We start from the raw sequence: 22,163 nt of genomic DNA, 5'->3' as shown, positions 1-22,163 counted from the left end.
TACCCAAGCACAATATGAAAAGCTAAATATAGAACTGCAACCTTTACTTCAATTTTGTTGCTTATGTATTTAAACCTGACCATTAACACACTTTTGCTGATTTAATTTCCGACACAATCATACATAATTGCTTGCCATGTTGTATAATGTTCAATAAAGCAAAGCAGTGAAGCAAAAAATAGTGAGACCTCTGAGAAAGGTTAAAAGGAAGCCTGTATTAGGACAAGAGTGAATAACACCTCCATGCTAATTACTATCGCATGGCTAAGGCTTATAAATAGGGAAGACTTTAATTAGTGCCATTAAACATAAGTTTAAATTTTATATGGAAGGCAAGTTAGGAAAACTTTGTAGTCTTACTACCTTTTCTTGTAACTTCCAGTTTTACTCAAAAAAAAATTCTCAGTAGCTGAACAATATTACTTAAGAAATACATACATATCTATTCAAAATAATAAAGATATAACCACTGTATAAGTTTTGGCATTCTTTCAGCTACCTGGTTTTATTGGTATATCTATCTATCTATCTATCATCTATCGCCACATCATTTACCTATCACTCATCCTTGTTCTTTTCTGTGTATGTCTGTTTGTGTATTTGTGTGTCTCTGATAATGTCATCTTCAATTTCTGTACATTTTTCTCATGAAAATATTATTTCCCTCCTCTCTCCCCATCTCCCCCTTTTCTCTTCCTATGGTTGCGACAGTAGTGAGAAAATCTCATGGAACTATGATAAAGGGTCTATGAAGATGAGAATTTTAAATTATGTTGAAGCATGGGAAAAACATAAGTACTCAAAGGAATGCAGACATTTCAGTAGCTTCTCAGTAGGGTTGTATGTCATTTATCTTTGTTTTTCATGTGGGAATTTTTGGCTGACTTGATCTATTGCAGGTTTTGTGCATGCAGCCACAACCAGTGTGCGTTCATGTATACAAAGGTCCTGCCATTATCAAATATATACAAATATATGCAAACTATATATTTGTATATAGTGCCAAAGTCCACTAACTGACTTTTATAATATTTCTCCACCCCTTATTCTTAATGATTCTTAATCATGGGCACAGGTACTGGTAAACATTTTCAAAAATTATTCATTCTAAGCTATTGGAGTGTACTATATGTTATTATAATCTGCAGTCTCTTTACTTTATAAGTGTATATTAGAATTCATTGATCCTACTTAATTCTAATACAGCACCAGTTGGCTGACTTTTCATTTTCTCAAATTTTCCATTCTTTAGAGTCTCTCAATTTGCATTCTGCTTCAGTGGTTAATGCTGCAAATCTTTAATGAATTTCTCATGTTGTGGTGACCCCCAACCATAAAATTAGTTCATTGTTACTTCATACCTGTAATTTTTGAACGGTACTGTAAATATAAGAAATTCACAATATCTGATATGCATCTCCTGTTAAAGAGTCGTTTGACTCCACCAAAGAGTTTGTGAACCAAAGTTTAAGAACTATTTTCCCATCAATTTCTATGAGATCAATTATTTTAAATTTTAAAATTTTTGTGGCTATCACATCATGCATCTCAATCCCCCTCCTCTCACCCTCCCTTCCCATTCACCCTCTATTGTTACAACACCCAACACCCCCCCCCCCACACACACACACAGGATAAGTCCAAATAAAATTCAAAAGAAAAGGAAAAAAGAAAAGAAAAGTCTCGTGCTGGAAGATATGGTGTGACACAGTGACTCACACAGTATACTCTTTAATTCATATAGCATTACTTACAAATGTTTATTGCAATTGACAATTGGTCTGGTTCATCAGGCCTTTGGTTTTTGATACACTAGATACTGGGTTCTCACTGGGGTTTCTCTCGGATATCCTGTTGTACTGTATAATGGAGTTTCTGCAAGCATTGCCCTGGCTAGCTCACCCTTTTAATAAGCAGCAAGGCATGGGGCAAATTCTTATGCTCTATGTCCTTGGAGCCAACTTGGCCACATCTACAGCACCAGGACCAGCTCTATTGTGTTGGCTGGGTGAGGTATAGGGGCAGATCTGCAGAGTGATGCAGCTGGTGAGAAGTAGGGCCAACTCTGTCGCTCATTTTATCTTAATGACAAGTTTCTCACCTGCCACAAGGTTTCAAAAGGTGGTGATGCCTTCATACCACTATATAACAGATTAGGGGAGGGACAAGATCTCTCTTGCTTATCTTCTCCTGGCTGGTTCCCAACACCCTTATCAACTGGGTCATCTTTATTTTTTTGCCTAAGTGAGGTGAAGGACCTGCTCTCCTGAATGCTGCATCTGATGAGGGTCAGGTCAGTTAACTCACCTGCAATGACTGGCAAATGGTGAGGGTGGAAGACATATTTTACTTGCCACCACATAGCAGAATAGGGGTGCTAGGCTAGCTGTCCCACTCTCGGGAACTCAGTGCTGGTTTATCTTTTCCCTGCCAACTGGGCAAGACAACTGTACCAAGGTGAGATACAGGGTCCACACTTCTGGGTGTGGCAGATGATGATAAATAACTAATTCCTGTGTGTATGGTAAAGCTTAAGACACTTTTTCATAGAAACTCTTTACAAAATGTGTGTGGCCTGTTTCCTAAAGCTGGGTTCTGCTGAGTCAGAGTATATAATAAAGAGAAGGGTCTAAGGTGAATGAGTGAGATGAACATAGGTTATGTAGGAGTCAAGGGTAGAATGTCACTAGAGTTGGCACAGTTGTTACCTAACACGGGTTTTATTGACCAAGAAACATGGTTAAGAGGGAAAGAGCCTAGAACAAAAGTAAGAGTCAAGAGGACTTAGGTGAGACCTTGTCTTGCAGATTAACTATTTCCATTCTTGGATTTTCAAATGCAAAATGGGTGTACATCTTCTTCAAAGAGGAGACAAGTCTGTATGGTTTCCATAGTATAAATTGTCAGCGTTTCTTAATAATAATATTTGTTTTTTTTGTTTGGATTCATTGAATTTTTGAGATATTCTTTCCCAGAGCCTTTTTGAGTAAATATTTTCTCCAATTTTACATCTTACCTCTTTTTAAATTCAGTTCATTGTTTCTTTAGTTTATTAGAATCCCCTTGTTCTAATTTTGATTAGGTGATTTTTATTTAAATCCCTATCTCCTAAAATTTTTCAGCCAAACATCATAAGCATGCATGCCAAATATATTTTATACTCAGCAGTTTTAATATACAAGCAGAAGCTTGAGTCCTCACTCAAACTGCCATGAAGGGGACTTTGTGAAATACTGAGATTTGTACATATTAGTTCCCTAAGTTGTGACTTGTAAATAACATAGGCTAAAATTATGAATTTTATATTTGAGGTAGTTAATAGGGAGGTTACTGTATGTATGTGTGATAAAGGTAAATCTTTATTTTCTATTTAATGGGACCTTATATTTTGTATTGAATCGGTTCTATTAGTTACAAAAATTTAAATGCTAACTTCATATTTGGGATCATTACAAAGGAATAATGGCTATTCAAAATCTTTCTGAACTGATCAATACTGAGAATTACCTGTATTTACTTGATGTTCTCATATTGTAGAAGCAGGTGTTCTGAAGTGAGATCTTGAGAGAGAGAGAGAGAGAGAGAGAGAGAGAGAGAGAGAGAGAGAGAGAAGGATTTATAGAATATGTTCATTTTTCATTTGGATGAAATTTAAATCATGAGTAATATAGATCCATAGGTAAAAATGCTATTAATATTTTTTGAATTTACTAAATTAGCAAAGCATTATTTTAAAATGCTTTTGAGCTCACATTTAAAATCAATATTTTCTTAATACTATTAATGTTTAACTGCATTTAAAAGCCCACACTAAATTTTTGATATATAAAAGCTTACTATAATAACCCAATTTTACTATTTTCTAAATAATATTTAGTACCATCACATGAGAAAGTGCTTAGACTTATTTGGCAGATGGACTAAAGAGATGAATTAGCACAGAGAAGTTCTTCCTTCAAATTTGATGCAATAACTTTTTAAAACAGCATTTAGATATGTCAAAATTAGATTGTCTTTAAGAATCATACTCTTCAACATGATCTTCAAAGGAAAAATGCTGTAGATATCCTAATATATTTTCATGGATATCACAAGTTGCAATTTGATGTTTGTACATAATCGTTTTGTTTAGTGAACAACAACGAGTAACTAGAAGATATCATTAAAATAGTAACCATTGTCTATCATATTAAGTAATTTAGCAAGTAAAACTAAGGATGAAAGTCATTTTTTCCCCTGTCTTTTTCTTTGTCTCATCAAATCATGTCTGATTATAGCTCGGTTTCCTAGTATTTAAGTATTATCGAAAACAGCAATGAAAGAAGCCATGGAGCTACTTAATTATCCACACAGTAGGTGTCCAATGGAGAAGCTTCTTTTTAACCTTTTTCTCTGTGATAAGATAATTACTGTCTGGTGAAATTGCTACTAATACAAATATTCACTGATTGCAAACTGTGGCCTAAAGGCTGCTTCTGATAAAGGGAGCGCTGTGACCCTGTGGGGGTGCCATTGCTCATTTCTAAACAAATAAGGGCTCATCAACCAAAGACACATCAGTGTTTCCTTATCCAGAAAATTTAAATAAAATTAGAAGATAATTTCGGGTGAAGCATTCTCAATCCATTTGACTAGATCAAATCTGCCGTGATGTTTCATACTTTTTATTTAAAATAAACCCAGATAATCACCCATGAGAAAATGCATTTGTATTAAGATAATTACCCTGTTAATATTTTCGTGAATTAGTTTGAAGATGGAATAATCCACTCGTCTCTCTAGGCAGTATTTCTAGGCCTCTGTGATGCATGAGGAAACGTTTCCTTGCTCAGAGGAGTGGAATCAATTAGCACTTCCTTTAATATACTAAATACTCAACAAAATTTTGATGACAAATACAAACAGATGGAAGTTGGATGCCTCATCAATTGAGCACTAAGGAGTAGTAAATATTTGACCCTTAGAGGTTTCACAGTTCTTCTGATTCCACAGTGATGGAATTCTGCCCAATTTGTTCTTTATGCAGTAAAGTAACATTCTGCTCAGCAGTCTTGAACATCAGAAATTCATAGACTCTCCAATTTGTCTAACTATGAAAATAAGAATTCCTGATTAAAGCTCCTCATTATTAATCCATGGTGGATTAACAAAAATTGTGTCTACTCTTATGTGGCTAAGTGGATGACAATGTATTCTAACAGCAAAATGGGTTTCTGTTCTCAGATTCCTTGGTACAGAACATATTAATGTAGAATTATTACTGTTTTCATATTCAAGAATAGGCCAGATCTCTAGTTTGGATGCTGGTGTGATGGCTTTGTAGGGATTCAGTAATAGGGACTTAAGAAAATGTAGATACACAGCAATATTTAATTTTCTAATCTCTTTTCTCCTAACATGCCTTCTGCTATTGTTACTCCAAACATAACAAATTCATTGTGCTCTACACATTTTTCCTTGCCTCTAATTACAGAACATTGAATCTGGCTCAGCTCCAACAGCTTTATTTTCAGTTGTGAGAATAGACAATTCTACCTTATTTCTCAGAACTTAGTATGAGAACAAACTTTAACAATGTCCTTGCTTTCTACTACGTTTATATAAAACTATCTCTTTCTCTTCCTACACAAATTTGCAACAGTCATTAGCAATGTGTTTAATATTCATATTTATTTTTTCTTCCCCTTATAACTCTTAAACTAAAGCTTCACTTAGCAAATGCAGAATCTGATCGTTTTTCTTCCACTTACATGTTTCCCTCAACAAGAATGATGATAGCTGCCAGACATTGGTGGCTCACACCTTTAATCCCAGCACTCAGGAGACAGAGGCATGAGGATCTCTGTGAGTTTGAAGCCAGACTGCTCTACAGAGCAAGTTCCAGGACAGACTCTGAAGCTACACAAAGAAATTATACCTTGAAAAATTAATAAATAAAAAACAATGAATGATGACAGTTTCAAATCTTTTTGGTAACTTGACCAACTAACATCTTTTTTTTTAAATTTAATTTATTAAAGTGATCATTTTTTTTTTTTTACATACTATCCCAGTTTCCACTCACTACACTCCTCTCACTAAGCCAACATTTCCTGGACCCCACTTCCGATCCACTCCTCAGTGAGAATAAGGCCCCCATGGGGAGTCAACAAAGTAGGGCATACCACTTTGAGGCAGGACAGAACGAGGCCTGACCTCATGTATCTAGACTGAGCATGGCATCCCTTCACAGAGAATGTGCCCTAAAAAGCCAGTTTATGCACTAGGACTAAATCCTGCAACCACTGCCAGTGGCTCCACAGATTGTCCAAGCCACACAACTGTAACACACATTCAGAGGTCCTATTTCAGTCCCATGCAAGTTTCTCCACTCTCATTTTGGAGTCTGTGAGCTCCCATTAGCTCAGTTCAGCTGTTTCTATGGGTATCCTCAACATAGTCTTGACCTCTTTCCTTATATTATTGCTCATCCCTGCATTCTAATGTACTCTGGGAGCGCGATCCAGTGATTGAATGCAGCTCTCCGCACCTGCTTCCATCAGTTGCTGGATGAAGGTTCTATGATAACAATTAAGGTAGTCATTAATCTGATTACAAGAGAAGGCCGGTTTTAGCACCCTCTCCACTATTGCCTAGGATTTTAGCTGGGGTCAACCTGGTGGATTTCTGGGAATTTCCCTAGTGCCAGGCTTGCTAGCCATATAATGACTCCCTAAATCAAGATATCTCTTTCCTTGTTCTTCCTCTCTGTCCTTCCTCTATCTCAACCATCCCATTCCCTCATATTCTCTTCACCCTCATCCCTTTCCTCCTCACCCTCCCCTGCTCCCTTCCTCTCCCCTCCCCTTTGTCTACCTCCTCCAATGCTGACAATTAACTCAGGAGGGCTTGTCTATTACACCTTTCAAGGGAAGTTTACATTTGTCTCTCTTAGGAATCTCTTTGTTACTTAGTTTGTCTGGAGTTGTGGACTATTGGGTGGTTTTCCTTTGCTTTATGTCTAATGTTCACTTATGAGTGAGTACATTCTGGGCTTGGATAATCTCACTCAGAATGATTTTATCCATTTGCCTGCAAATTTCTTGATGTCACTGGTTTTTACAACTGAGTAATACTCCATTGTGTAAATGTACCACATTTTCTTTATCAGTTCTTTGATTGAGGGGCATCTAGGTGGTTCCCAGGTTCTGACTATTATGAATAATGCTGTAATGAATTCTGAGCAATTGTCCTGGTGGTATGAGTGTATATTCTTTGGGTGTATGCTCAAGACTTGTATTGCTGGATCTTCATGTAGATTGATTACCGGTTTTCTGAGAAATTGCCATACTGATTTCCAAAGTGGCTTTACAAGTTTGCACTTTTACTATCAATAAAGGAGTGTTCTCCTTACACTACATCTTCTGCAGCATAAACTATCATGGGTGTTTTTGATGTTAGTCATACTGACTGATATAATATCTCAGATTCATTTTGATTTGACTTTCCCTGATGCCTATGGATATTGAGCAATTCCTTAAGATTTTTTTGCACCATATTTTTGAATTGGTCTATCTTGCATTTTGATGTGTAATTTCTTCCATATTTTATATATTTTTGGAGATTTCTCCTCTGTCTGATATGGAGTTGGTGAAGGTATTTTCTCATTCAGTAGGCTCCCATTTTATCTTATTGACTGTGTCCTTTGCTTTAAGGAAGCTTCTCACTTTCAGGAGGTCCCATTTATTTATTGTTGCTCTCAATATGTGTGTTACTGGTGCTATATTTAGGAAGTGGTTTTCTATTTTTCATGCATTCAAGACTACTTCTCTCTTTCTCTTCTTTGAGGTTCAATGTGTTTGGATTTATGTTGATATTTTTGATCCATTTGGACTTGAGTCCTGTTCATATGAATCTAATTGCATTCTTCAGATTAAAATTAATCAAAAAAGATCAAGTAGACCAACTAACTGTTAATGATATGCTTATTCTTTATATCATAGTTTTTTCTACAGAAATTATGTAGTTTATCATGTAAATATTATTTGGTATTTTATTGAGATCCGATAATGCATACTTTTCATCTTCTGACTTATTTGTATTTTAGATGGCTCAGGTATTAGTTATACCATGACTTTCTACACTTCACTGACTTTTAATGATAACCAACACTAATTGTTATATACGTAAGTAGATCTAAATTATAACAAAAATTCTGGTAGGAGAACATCAAAACTTTTAATCACTAATCTGGAATCAGGTATACATAGCAAGATGTTCTAGGCTCCTAATGACATGGGCTCGCCTACCTGCAATACCTGTAATCCATCTTTTGTGATGGCCACAATCCCACTTTCCTCTATGCATATTTCACATTTTTGGCATCCCCACAATGCAGTTTAAAAAGTGAGGAAAGTGAAGTCTATTGGGCAATAGAGAGATACACAAGTTGGGGAATTCTGCAGAGACTCATGCCCCAACAAGCATCCCCTGGTCCCACAAGCTCACTATAGCCATGCATTTTTCATTTGTACAAATACAGATGCCAGAACCATGTAAAGAGGCAATCACATTCTTCTGTCACCTTATAATATAGCCTGCCTTCCTGAAATACAACTCTATTTGCCTTTGTGTGGTTTCCCTGGGGAACTTTTTTCCCAGTCAGTTAATTATTGTTCAGGTAAAATGTTCAGTGACATCTTGGTCAGGTTTTTCTATTAAAATGAATTTATATTTTCAGAATGAAGAGTTGGGGTCTTGCACATAAACCTTTTTATTGCCCCAGTGAAGAGTTTTAGATACCTCTGTAAAAAATGCTGAACACTTTAACAATTTCAGAGGCTTTGTTACCAGTACTCTCCTTGATTTCTCATGCAAACCTTTCAAAACCTGACATTTATTTTTTTCCTCTTTTTCCGTTTTGCAACTAAAGATCTCAATGAGACCAGTGAGCAGGAGCTATGACATATCTTGAATTGAAATGTGTTTTAAAATGTCTTTGCCTCATAAACAAGTTACCTACATTATAATTCAACCTCACCTGCGTTCTCAGGACATAGGGAACATTCTGCTATATCTTTATACAAAATGCTTTATGTGTTCCTCAATCCAGTTCTTAATAGTATTCTTGGTTCTCAGTGCAAAATAATTACTCAGCATTTTGCTCTCTATCACATAACATTATTGTCTTCCAATATCCCAAGAGAATTACCCATTGAGCCAGTATTCTATTCCAAAGCTCAAATTTCTCCACATTCCACCAATAAATCAGTTTCAAAGATCTACAATATTATTATTAATTGATTTTCTCAATTTTGTGGCATAACAAGAAAAGAAGAAGAGCTGAAAAAGTAGCTTGAATGCAGTATGTACGTTGGCTCACACTTTGAATGTACAGTTCAGCAGAGTAAGGATGAGTGGTCTTCTGATCAAGAGTTAGGAGGTCACATTGGGTCCATAGTCAGGAAACAGATTGAAATGGATAATTGTGCTCAACTTACATTCTCCTTTTTAATTTGACAAAGAACTCTATTCCATGGAATATTGCAACTCACCATTAAAATAAATCTTCTCATTTCAAAATATTTAATATAGAAACTCTCTCACAGACATGCACATAGATTCCCTACCTAAATTATTCTATATCTTTTTTAAATTGTCAATTAATTTAAACATCACAATGTACTTCTTTTTGAAAAATATAGGAATAAGAATATTTTTATTTTATATTCTGAAACTTTCTGCATATCCTTAATTTTAATGTACATTGAGACAGTTTTATTTAAAAATCACAGGATGAAGAATACTAAACTCTAATTGGTAAATATTCTCACTGATTTTTCAACTCATCATTTTCTACTCAATTTTATGCAATTTTTGAAAACTATTACTGATATCTTGCCTTTTCTGTTGGCTAGTTTTATATCTTCTTGGCACAAGCTGGAGTTACCTGAAAGGAAGTCACCACAATTGAGAAAATACTTCCATAAGATTTGGCTGTCAAATATTTTATTTAGTGATTGATGCAAGAGGGCCCAACTCATTGTAGGTGGTACCATCTCTATGTTGGTAGCCCTGGGTTTTGGAAGAAGGAAGGCTGAACAAGCCATGATGAGCAAATCATTAAGCAGCAACCATCAATAGTCTTTGAATCAGTTCCAGCCTCCAGGTACCTGATGTGTTTGAGTTCCTGTCTTTATTTTTTACAATGTTGAGACATTCTGTGTAAGTATAAACTATTTGGTTTTTGGTCATGGTGTTTCAGCAAAGCAATATAAATGCTAACTAAGTCATCTTGATTTTCCTGTCTTTCATTTGTATCTTAAGTCATTCTTATCTCACTTTAAAAAAAATCCTTAAAATAGAACTTCAGGTTATTTTGTATATCTTTTGTGAAAGAAGGATTTTTTGATGAAGATGCAGTTTCCTCCATACAACTCATTTGTGTATTTTGTTTTTGTATGCTAGGTGTAAAGGAAAGAGTGGCACTAATGTATACAGGAACATACCCAAGTGAGAAAATAGCCTTTAGTTTTCATATCGTCAATATTTCTCATCAAGATTTTTCTAAATTTTCAATGATTGTATTTTTTAAAAGAATATATGTTTGCTGGACGGTGGTGGCACACTCCTTTAATCCCAGCACTCGGGAGGCAGAGGAGGCAGATCTCTGTGAGTTCAAGGCCAGCCTGGTCTACAAGAGCTGGTTCCAGGACAGGAACCAAAAAGCTACAGAGAAATCCTGACTTGAAAATCAAAAAAAAAAAAAAAAAAGAATATATGTTAATATTTGAAGTATAATTTTAAATTTTCCATTACTATAAATAGTCTAATAAGTATATATTTGCCATGTATTTTCTTTAATACCAGATTATGGGTCAGTGTTTTTCATTAGTCCTTGGCTGTCTTCATTACCTTCCTTGTGCTCCAACATCATTGATCTTGTATCTGGCTCTGTACTAAAATATCATTGTGTAATTAGTGTTTTCAATGCTCAGGTTAGAAGCTGTTCTCCTAATATAATTTTTGTCCCTTGGTGAACTTACTCAATTAGCGTTGCTCTGCAAAATTAGTTTCAAATATTTCCTAGGACTATCTATTTCCACTTAATATCATTAGTGTAACTTCCCAAGGTCAATTTAACATCACTGTGTGATTTTAGATATATTGATCAATTTCGTTGCTCAGAAATGTATTTAAACAAAATGAAAGTTAAAATGTATATAAATAACTGCAGTAGGTTTTCATAAAAAATTGATATAATTTACACATTGTTTTAATTGTGTTTATTATTTGTGCAAAGAAATGCATTAATTGCAGTATTCTCATGCATGTTTAAGATGGACTGACTGTGTTTGCTCTGTATCTATTATGCTCTCTTCAAAACTCCTCTCTAAATCCCAGAAATTCTATTGACTCACGCTACATATAATTATTCTGGAATTTTTCTCTCAATGTCCCACAATTTTGCTTCTCTTCAGAACTACAAGCAATTTAAGTTCAGATTTAATTCATTCTGGTTGATTCTTGGGAATTTCCGTAGGTACCAGGTTTCTCCCTTGCCCCATAATGTTTCCTTCTATCAAGATCTCTCTTTCATTCCTTTCCATCCTGTTCCTCCCAAAACTTTTGCCTGTCCCATATACTAATGTTCAAATCATCCATCCCTCCCCCTCTACCCCTTCCCTCTGGTTTACTCAGGTGATAAATTTCACCTTCCTAAGGTGAACCATGGGTCTTTCTTAATGTCTTCCTTGTTACATGGCTTCTCTGGAGCTGGAGATTGCAATCTGGTTAACCTTTACTTTATATCTAATATTCACTTATGAGCAAAAGGATGCCGTGTTTGTCTTTCTGGGCTTGGGTTACCTCAATCTGGATGATTTTTTTCTAGTTCTGTCCATTTGTCTGAGAATTTCAAGCTATTTTTTTACAGCTGAGTAAATGTTTCAATGTATAAACGTACCACTTATTTTTATCTATTCATTGGTTGAGGGGGATCTAGGTTGTTTCTAGGTTCTGGCTATAATGAATAATGATGGTAGAAGCATAGTTGTGCAAGTGTCCTGGTGGTAGGATTGAATATCCTCTGGGTATTTGTCTACGAGTGGTATTATTGATCTTGAGGTATATTGATTCTCAATTTTCTGAGAAACCATACTAGTATCCAAATTGTCTGTACTAGTTTCTACCCCATCAGCAATGCAGCAGTGCTTCCCTTACTCCACATCCTCACCAACATAACCTGCCCTCAGACTTTTTTATCTTAACCATTCTGAAAGGTGGAAAATGGTATCTCAGAATTGTTTTGATTTGCATTTCCCTGATGAAGTTTATTAGATTTCATTTGCTCACAGAAAACTTCTTTTTTTAAAGTATTTGTACAAAATGCTATGGTGATATATTTAAATTAAAATAAAGTATGCATGTCAGTGACTGAATTTTGTGCCTTGATAGATCATATTTGATGATTTCACTCAAATGTGAATCATTTGGACATGAGTCTATTAAGGAAGTAACTGAGGTTAAATGTCAAAAACTATGGGAGTTTAATCCTACAAAACTAGCAACCTAAAAAGAATTAGGAGTACCGTGAGTTCACAAGCCTAGGTGAAAAATTATATGTACAGTGAAGGACAAATTAGCCTTATTCAAGGTATAAGACATACCTTACCAAAAGTAAACCCTGACAGCACTTTGCCTGAGACACTAAGTGCAAATGAGCCTTTCATTTTATGATACTGCCTCAGTTGTATTCTATCACAGCTCCCTGAGTAGAGAAATGTGATAGAATTGCAAGAGAAGCATGATGGAATGAAACACTTTCAAATGAAAATTAAAATTACTGAGTTTATAAAATTAAAGCTATTTAGTAATAAGTTTATATTTAAAAATATATAAGTATATATTCCTAATTATGGGATTTGTTTAATAACAAATTTTATTAAACTTCTTACAAATTCACTTTAATTTAAATGATTTTTAAAGTAATTTATTGGATGAATTTTATGTGTGTTCAAATAGGAATATAAATTTCAAATTCCATGACTCTAAGAATTATATAACAAAAAAACAAAAAATATAATATAAAAAAAGAAACAAAACAGATTGAGACAAACCTCTAAAGCTTCCCAATTTAACACATTTAGCATAAAGGTTTAAAAAAAAACTCAAAAATAATCACTCATTGTCTAAGAGTCCCTGGAATGGATCTGATTTAACTGGTTGTGTCACAGCTCAGAACTATTGCCTAAAGGGGAGTTTTAACTAGGCCTGGGTTGTCACTTTCAAAGTATCTGAAGCTAATTGCACTGTTTTATCAGAGAAACCCTTCCCAGGAGAAGAAAAGCCAAAGGGACATGTCAGGTTTTGTTCTTGTTCTCTACTTTACGTTTTCCTTTATTTAATTTAGCTTAAAATAGCCTCTAATGGTTGTAGTATTGACTTCATGATATTCATGATAAATTAAATGACTTCAGTCTTTGCTCTGTTTGTCTATTCCCTTTCTTATATGTATATAAGTTTAAACTTTGCATCTCACATCTTTTCTAGATAAACTCTTCCAAATATCATGGGTAAAAATGGACATGGGTATTCTAGTTTATAATGACAGGGTTACGGGCAAGAACAGAAGGTAGAATAAGACCTGAAGGGATATGCGTGGAAGAATAAATGAGAAAGTACTGGAATACACATAATGGAAAAACAGATGGTGAAGTTGCTTTCTAAGAAGCATGGAGCCAATAAGATGAGGATAAGAAAAAAGAAATGGGAGAAGGGGATTTATAAGAAAAAAGCATAATGACATATATTTATGAAAATGTTAAAACGAAGCTTGCTACTTCTTGTTCTAATGTTACAAAGTTAAATAAAAGATTAAATAGAAAATATAGTCTATAAACTTTTCAGATGAAAAACATGAATTTACCACAATGTTTTGTCCCCAACAAAAATTCTGATGTCAACAATGTCCATTTTTGAAGTAAAAGTTATGGAACCAACTAAATGCAGAAATGCATGCATGAAGCCGGGCGGTGGTGGTGCGCACCTTTTATCCCAGCACACGGGAGGCAGAGGCAGGCGGATCTCTGTGAGTACAAGACCAGCCTGGTCTACAGAGCTAGTTCCAGGACAGGCTCCAAAGCCAGAGAGAAACCCTGTCTCGACAAAAAAAAAAAAAATGCATGCATGATAAATGAACAAATATATAAATAAAAATTTTCACAATAACTGATGCATAAATGAGATTTTTGAATTATCAAGAGTACATAGAGCAGATCAAAAGGATCAAAATACTAGTACATTAGTAGATTAAAATACTAAATTCTTAGTTTGGTACATATAAGAAAAACATGAACTAATAATCTAATTACTTTATCATCTGCTTTGCAATTAGGTAGGATGCCTTATCAGCCAGTGTCATATTTAACTATTTCCAGAAAAATAAAATGATTATTTACTGATATTTCATCTCCTGCACAGGTCCTGATGTGACTATGCGCCCTTCACGTTGACAGACCTTTGTTATGCTGAGGCATTGAAAGTGGAAGGATATTAGATGCAGCACAGGGACTCAGAAGCAGTCACACTCTTCCTACAGTCATAAGGCATCTCTGTCTGCATGCTGCAGCAACAACGACTATACTTTAGCCTTCATTAGGTTGTATGTGTAGGGCTGCATGTTTAAAATGATCATAAGTTTATCTGAGTGTATAGAATTGCCTTAGACTCATCAGTGATGTCTTACAAATGCAGATACCATGTGAATGGAGCAGGTGGCTCCTTTCACATCTCCAGCAATTTAGCTATAGTTCTTTATTTTGTTGAAGAAATTTCCAATTTTTAGTAGTTTACAACATGTTTGCTATGCAAACATTTTCTCATTAGGTTATTCTCCAAAACAAATGCCTAAAATACTGATTTTCCATATACAGGGTTATACTACTTATACTACATTTATGTTTAAACACTTAGTTGCCATTTGAAAAAAAAAGTATACTTATTCAGTTAAAATATGTCTTGAACCATTATTAAATAATCTTAAATAATTATGGATAACTTGTGCTGTTTGGAAGTTGAGACTATTCTCAGTCAAACAAAGCACCACACCCTAACTTCCCATACATACTAACTTTCACATGAAACTCACATTTATTTTTAAATCACAGCACATCCTGAAAATCCAGCCTTTTACACATAGGATGCCAAGCTAAAATATTACATCTATGTAGAATATTTAAAAACTGCCTTCAATTAACATTCCCAGTGTTTCTGGCAGTAATGAAACACTTCTTTGATTACTATAAATATTTTAAAAGCTACACTGGGTTTCTGTGAGTTTTCTAAGGTACACTATGGTACTTTGATACACAAAGAGGTAGATCCCTAGAAATTTCTCATATTTTTATTTATTTCAATCCTTGTGAAAAAATGATAAATTAAAAAGTGATAAATACTATGCTTCCAAAGCTTAAAAGTACATACTAAATTTGCTCCACTTCTGCACAGTGGATATATGCATTTGTTTAACTAAGGCTAGGGAATAAAAACATCTTTTATCATTCAAACTACTTAACTTTATGCACATATTTAATAAATGTTATTCCACAATGATAAACTTCCAACATTCATCACTACCCATTTAACAGCCCACTCAGGTTACAATGCATTTCCCTACAGTAATTTTCTGATATATATGCAGGTTATTTAAGTTAATCCATGTATATTTCTGCTATAGACAAATGCACTAAAATATGCCAATTACCTCTATAGTGAAATTCTTAAAGGCAATAATCAATCACATTTTATTTATTTATTTGTTTATTTATTTATTTATTTATTTATTATGTATACAACATTCTACCTCGATGTATGCCCGCACGCCAGAGCAGGGCGCCAGATCTCAGTACAGATGGTTGTGAGCCACCATGTGGTTGCTGGGAATTGAACTCAGGACCTCTGGAAGAGCAGCCAGTCCTCTTAACCTCTGAGCTATCTCTCCAGCCCAATCAATCACATTTTATCAGTCAGGAGGACCAATGGAACCAAATCGAAGGCCTGGATATTTATCCACACACCTTTGAACACCTAATTTTTGACAAATAATCAAAAAATATCAAATGGAAAAACACCATATTTAACAAATGGTGCTGGCATAACTGGGTATCAACATTTAGAAGAATGAAAATAGACCCATATCTATCACCATGCATAAAATTCAAGTCCAATTGATGAAAGATCTCAACATAAGGCCAACCACACTGAACCTTATATAATACAAGGTGATTATATAATTATTTAATACAAAGCGTACACTTGAACGCATTGGCACAGGAGACCACTTCCTAAATATATCCCCAGCAGCACAGACACTGAGATAAACAATTAATAAATGTGACTACATGAAATTGACCAGCTTCTGTAAAACAAAAGACACAGTCAACAAGACAAAATGGCAGCCTATAGAATGGGAAAAGATCTTCACTAACCCCACATCTCCAAATTATACAAAGAACTCAGAAATTCATAATCAAGAGAACAGATAATCCAATAAAAAATGGAGTATAGACCTAAACAGAGAACTCTCAACAGTGAAATCTAAAATGGCTAAAGACACTTAAGGAAATGTTCAACATCCTTAGTCATCAAAGAAATGCAAATCAAAACAACTCTGAGATTCCATCTTACACCTGTAAGAATGGCCAAGATCAAAAACACTGATGACAACTTATGCTGGAGAGGTTGTGGGGTAAAGGGAACACTTCTGCATTGCTAGTGAGAATGCAAGCTGGTACAGCTCCCTTGGATGTCAGTGTGGTGATTTCTCAGAAAATTAAAAAACAACCTTCCTCAAGACCCAGTAATATCCCTTTTGGGTATATATCCAAAGGATGCTCAATCATGCCACAAGGACATGTGTTCAATGATGTTTATAGCAGCATTGTTCGTCAGAGGCAGAACATGGAAACAACCTAAATCCCCCTCGACCAAAGAATGGATAAGGAAAATGTGGTATATTTACACAATGGAGTACTACACAGCAGAAAAAAATAATGACGTCTTGAATTTTGCAGGCAAATGGATGAAGCTAGAAAACACCATTTTGAGTGAAGTAACACAAACCCAGAAAAAAAAAAACACATTACATGTACTCACTCATAAGTGTTTTTTAAAACATGAAACAAAGAAAACCAGCCTACAAATCACAATCCCAGAGAACTTAGACAACAATGAGGACACTAAGAGAGACATACATAGATCTAATCTTTATGGGAAGTAGAAGAAGACAAGATCTCCTGACTAAATTAGGAGCATGGGGAACTTGCAGGAGGCTTGAAGAGGAAGAGAGAGGCAGGGAGGGGAGTCTAGAAAATTGTAGAGCTCAATAAAAACCTATAATAAAAGAAAAATTTGAATGTTTTTCTCTTGTGTTTGTCTTAATTTATTTTAAAATCTAACTATAAAAGTCTAGAAAGCATGAAACAACCCCAGTGTTAATGATTATTTTATAAAGTGCTTTCCATGAAGATTATGAAATATATTTACTGTTCACACATAAACATTAACCTTATTAGAAAATCAAATATTCAAAAGACTTTTTATAAGTAATGAGAATCACCACTGTGACTTAGGAACTAGACAACTTCACTACTCCAATTGTCTTAAAAAATAAGTGTTTTGCTTTCTTTTTGAAAAATTTCAGAACCAAAATCATATATCAATTCCTACTTCAAACTTAATCAGTAAACTATGGAAAATAATCACCTTAGAAATTTCATAACAAGATATTTATCATGAAGGAGTATTGTGTTTTGTTGAATGCTTTTTCAGTATCTAATGAAATGATCACACTTTTTTTCTTTCAATTTCTTTATATGTTGGATTACATTGATGGATCTTTGTATGTTGAACTATCTCTGGGATGAAGCTGATTTGATTATGGTATGTTGAGACTAATTGAGTCCTGGTCTTCAGCTGCTCTTCCCTGCTAGAGCCTTCTAATTAAAGTTACTAAAAGCTGTACTTTAACTAGAGGAACAGAGGATGGGATTTTCACCTGTTGGCCATTGACAGCTGTGTATTTAAGCCTCCATGGTGCTATTAAAGAAGGGCTTTTGTACCAGTGATTGGAGGTCCGTGTGTTGGTCCGTCTCTGTTTGTTTCCTCAACCTCCAGCCCCTTACCTGAAGCTCATGAACTGGGTTCTAGCAGATAGAGTGCAGACGGGGGTGGGGTGGGGCAGTGTGCGGCAATGGTGGATGAATTTTTTTGATGCATTCTTGGATTCAGTTTGCCAATATTTTATTGAGTATGTTTGCATCTAAGTTCATGAGTGAGATTGTTCTGTAATTCTCTTTCTTGGTTGAATTTTTGAGTGGTTTAGTATCAGCGGAACTGTAACTCCATTAAGAGTTAGACAATGTTCCTTATGTGTCTATGATGTGGAACACTTTGAGGAATATAAGTATTAGCTCTTATTTACCAGGAACCCACAAGGATCACACCGGCTAAGACCCTAAGCAATCAAGAAGAGGATGCATGAACTGGCCTTGCCAAGTAGTCAGATAGGGGAGTATCTTAAATGTCACCATAGAAACTTCATCCAACAACTGATGGAAACAGAGACGGAGACTCACAGCAGAGCACTGGGCTGAGCTACCAAAGTCCAGTCAAAGAGTGTGAGGAGTGAGAATATGAGCAAAGAGGTCAAGACCATGATGAAGTCACCCATTATATCAGGTTACCTGTGCTAGGGGTATATCACCAACTCCAGCTGGACAGGGAAGGCACCAGCATAGGACCGAACTAGATCCTCTGAATTTGTGTGACAATTGTATGATTGGGGCAGACTGCCGGGCTACTGGAATAGGCACTAGGATTTATCCTTACTGCTTGTACTGGCCTTTGGAATCCATTCTCTTTGAATGGATATCTTGCACAACCTAGATATAGTAGCGAGGGCCTTGGTCTTTCCTCAAAGCAATATTCCTTACCCTCTCTGAGAAGTGGGTGGGGGTGGGGTGGAGTGGAAGTTGGAGGGTATGGGAGGAGGGGAGGTAGTGGGAACTGGGCTTGGTATGTAAAATAAATAGTCTGTTTTCTTTTGAAAAATAAGAAAAAAAGAAAACAATCTCATAACAATATTTGGTTTAAAGAGAAGTTATATTTTAAATAATTCTTCCAGAACAAGTACATCAAAGGTGCTAAAAAAATGCTTGCAGATTAATCTGCCTTTGAACTTTGCCTTATTATTTAAAATGGATGAATAAATAACTACTTTGGGGCCAGTTTTACATATTACCATAGAAGGGTTTAATTTCTCCTCTTTTTCACTTTGGATTTATTAATAGTAATTTGAGAATGTGCTAGACCTGTGAAGTCCTAGTTTGGAGGAGCTAGCTGAAACAACTTAGAATCTGTTCTATTCTCCTCAGGAAATAATAAAAATAATAAAAAAAAAACCTAAAGTTGAATACTTTAGCTCAGTAATTCTTATTGTTTCAGTGTGTGGTCAATAATGGTCCCTAGCTTTTGGAAACTTTCACTTGTGAACCCTCTGGTTATGAATTTCAGTCTTTTGTTCTTTGTTGATCCGTATCTGTAACTAATATTAACAATTCTGTTTGATATGTGTGTTTTCTCTCCTGAATTTCCAGCACAGTTCTCACAGTTTAAGGGATATGTATCAGGGAATTAGTTACCATAACATAATTGACATTCTAACTCTCCATCATATTTGCAAAGTATCTAATTGTAGAATATGTGTCATTCAAAGAATAAATGTTACTGCTCACTGAAATAATGGAATTTATTTTACTTTTCACATATCTTTATATCACTTCTTTATCACATGAGACCAGATTTTGTGTCATGAAGCCCTTCGTGTACTTCTTGTCTGTCAAGTAAGCATACTTGATGGGTGAATACACTATTTAAATACGATAGAATTTGTAGTAAATAGAATGAATGTGTGATTTTTGCCTTAAATTACATAATTCAAATTATATATTTGAAGATTTAATGGGGAATTAATCTTTGTACTTAGGGATTAAAGACAGCATCATAAAATATCAATCCCTTTCTCTCTGTGTCTCTATGACTGACTCTCTCTCTGCTTCTTTCTTTCTCTCTTACACACACGTACACACAAACACGTAGAAACATACTCAAACACAGATATGTATCTCAGACTACACTATTTAACCTGGACTATTTTCTTCCCTTTTATTGTTTCTTAAAGAATATTTCCTAAGAAAAATAAAAAGGTTTTAATTTTTTCTTAATATCTGTATTAGAAAGTAAGGAAAAATTTTAGAAAATCCCTGCAGGCTATAACAGAACAGAAGTCCAAGTATAACTCACAACCTGGTTGAGATCAAAGAAGAAGCTGTTTGACCTCCATAGTTAGAATCCTGACAACATAATATGGCTAAGAGTGATTGGTCGCTGGTCAGGTCAGTGACCATGTAGTCAATTGTAACTGTAATAATTCCAGATACTTAGTATATAATCACATAGATGGAAGGTTTTATAAAACAGATAACCAGTTTGATAGAAAAATAATGTGTGGAATAGTAAATTTCAGAGACTCATCCAATCATGACCTTCTCAAAATCCATTTAACTAATATCTTGTTGAAGGTCTGGAGGCAAGGTGCATTTTTGTGAATGTCAATGACTCATTCATCTTACCTTTAATATATCTAAATTTAGACAATCGTGCTACTATTAAGAATCAGCTCTCCTTCTAAGTATAAAAGTCTACAGTCACTATAAAGTATAGAGTGAATTATTGAATTTATGAAAGTAAAAATTTACAAAATGAAAGATATTAAGAATATTATTGTATAATAAGAACGTTATGATGGTTTTAAATATAAAAAATGCAGCACCCAAAGCAAACAAGTTTTATACTTTTCTATGTTTATCTTCCTCAAAGGTAATAATCTGATGGTTATCAACATGTCAGTCACATCTGTTTCTCGACTTTATGTGATTAGAATGATCCACTGGTTACTATTTTGCTTTTGATATCTTTTGTTTAATACCTTCATCCTTGATACATTAATCTTCCAGATACAGGATTACAGGAATTTCTCACTGTTTAGTAGCATAACATTAGGTAACTGCACCACAATAAACAATCCATTCTACTCCCAAATGACACCTGGCCCAGTTACGTTTCTCATCAAATTTGAAAAACATCACCATAAACCTTCTGCCATTGTTTACTGATGCATGGTCTTGAAGTTTACTTTAGTAAAGTAGTGGCACTACATTGTCAGGGCACAGCAAAACGTTGCAGTAATGTATTACATCGCTTATTTTCCTGCACCTTCTAGTTTTTCCCTTTGTAGCTTCTCACACAATATCTCCTTGGCAGGAGAAGTAAAATGCATTCATTCAGTCTGGAGACCTGGATGGCCTTTAACTTTTTGAACACATTTTCTATGTTTGTTTACCATCTTAACATTTTCTTTTGCGAACACATTTTCAAGTTTTTGTTTAGCTTTGCATTTGTTTCTCTGTCCTTTTGTTCTTTCCTTGGTGGCTAAGGATTCATTTTATTATTCATTTTATTTTGTTTTAAATATGTTTGGAAATTTCTTTAAATATTACTCTATGCTGCCTTCCTATTTGCTGTTTCTTAAACACATCAGGACTTAGCTCTCTCTTCTCTCTCTCTCCCCGTGAGTGTATGTATGTATGTGTGTATGTATGTTTGTGCGTATGCATGCATGTACGTATGTATGTACATATGTATGTACGTATGTATGTACATATGTACGTATGTATGTACGTACGTATGTATGTATTTGTCTCTCTTTGTCTTTAGCATAATTCCTCACCTAATTATTTCACAACACAGTTTAAATGTAATGAATTAAATTAAATGTAGTAAATGATATGTTGAAATATTATTAAACATCTGTTTAGCTGAAAGGGAAGAAATAATAACCTCCAATGTTCTGTACAACAATAAGAACAATTTATCTTAAGCTAAACATTTGAAGTGAATAATTTATCAGTATTTCTGATTTGATGTCATCATATTATGCATATATGTGTATGTTATACAGTCACATAATATTCAATGAAAGAGAGACTTACATAGATCTAATCTACATGGGAAGTAGAAGGACAAGATCTACTAGTAAATTGGAAGCACAGGGATCTTGGGGGAGG

This window comes from Microtus pennsylvanicus, chromosome 15 (genome assembly GCF_037038515.1).
Source record: "Microtus pennsylvanicus isolate mMicPen1 chromosome 15, mMicPen1.hap1, whole genome shotgun sequence".
NCBI classification, from domain to species: domain Eukaryota; kingdom Metazoa; phylum Chordata; class Mammalia; order Rodentia; family Cricetidae; genus Microtus; species Microtus pennsylvanicus.
The sequence above is the reverse complement of the archived record's forward strand: the minus strand, read 5'-3'. Positions refer to the sequence as shown.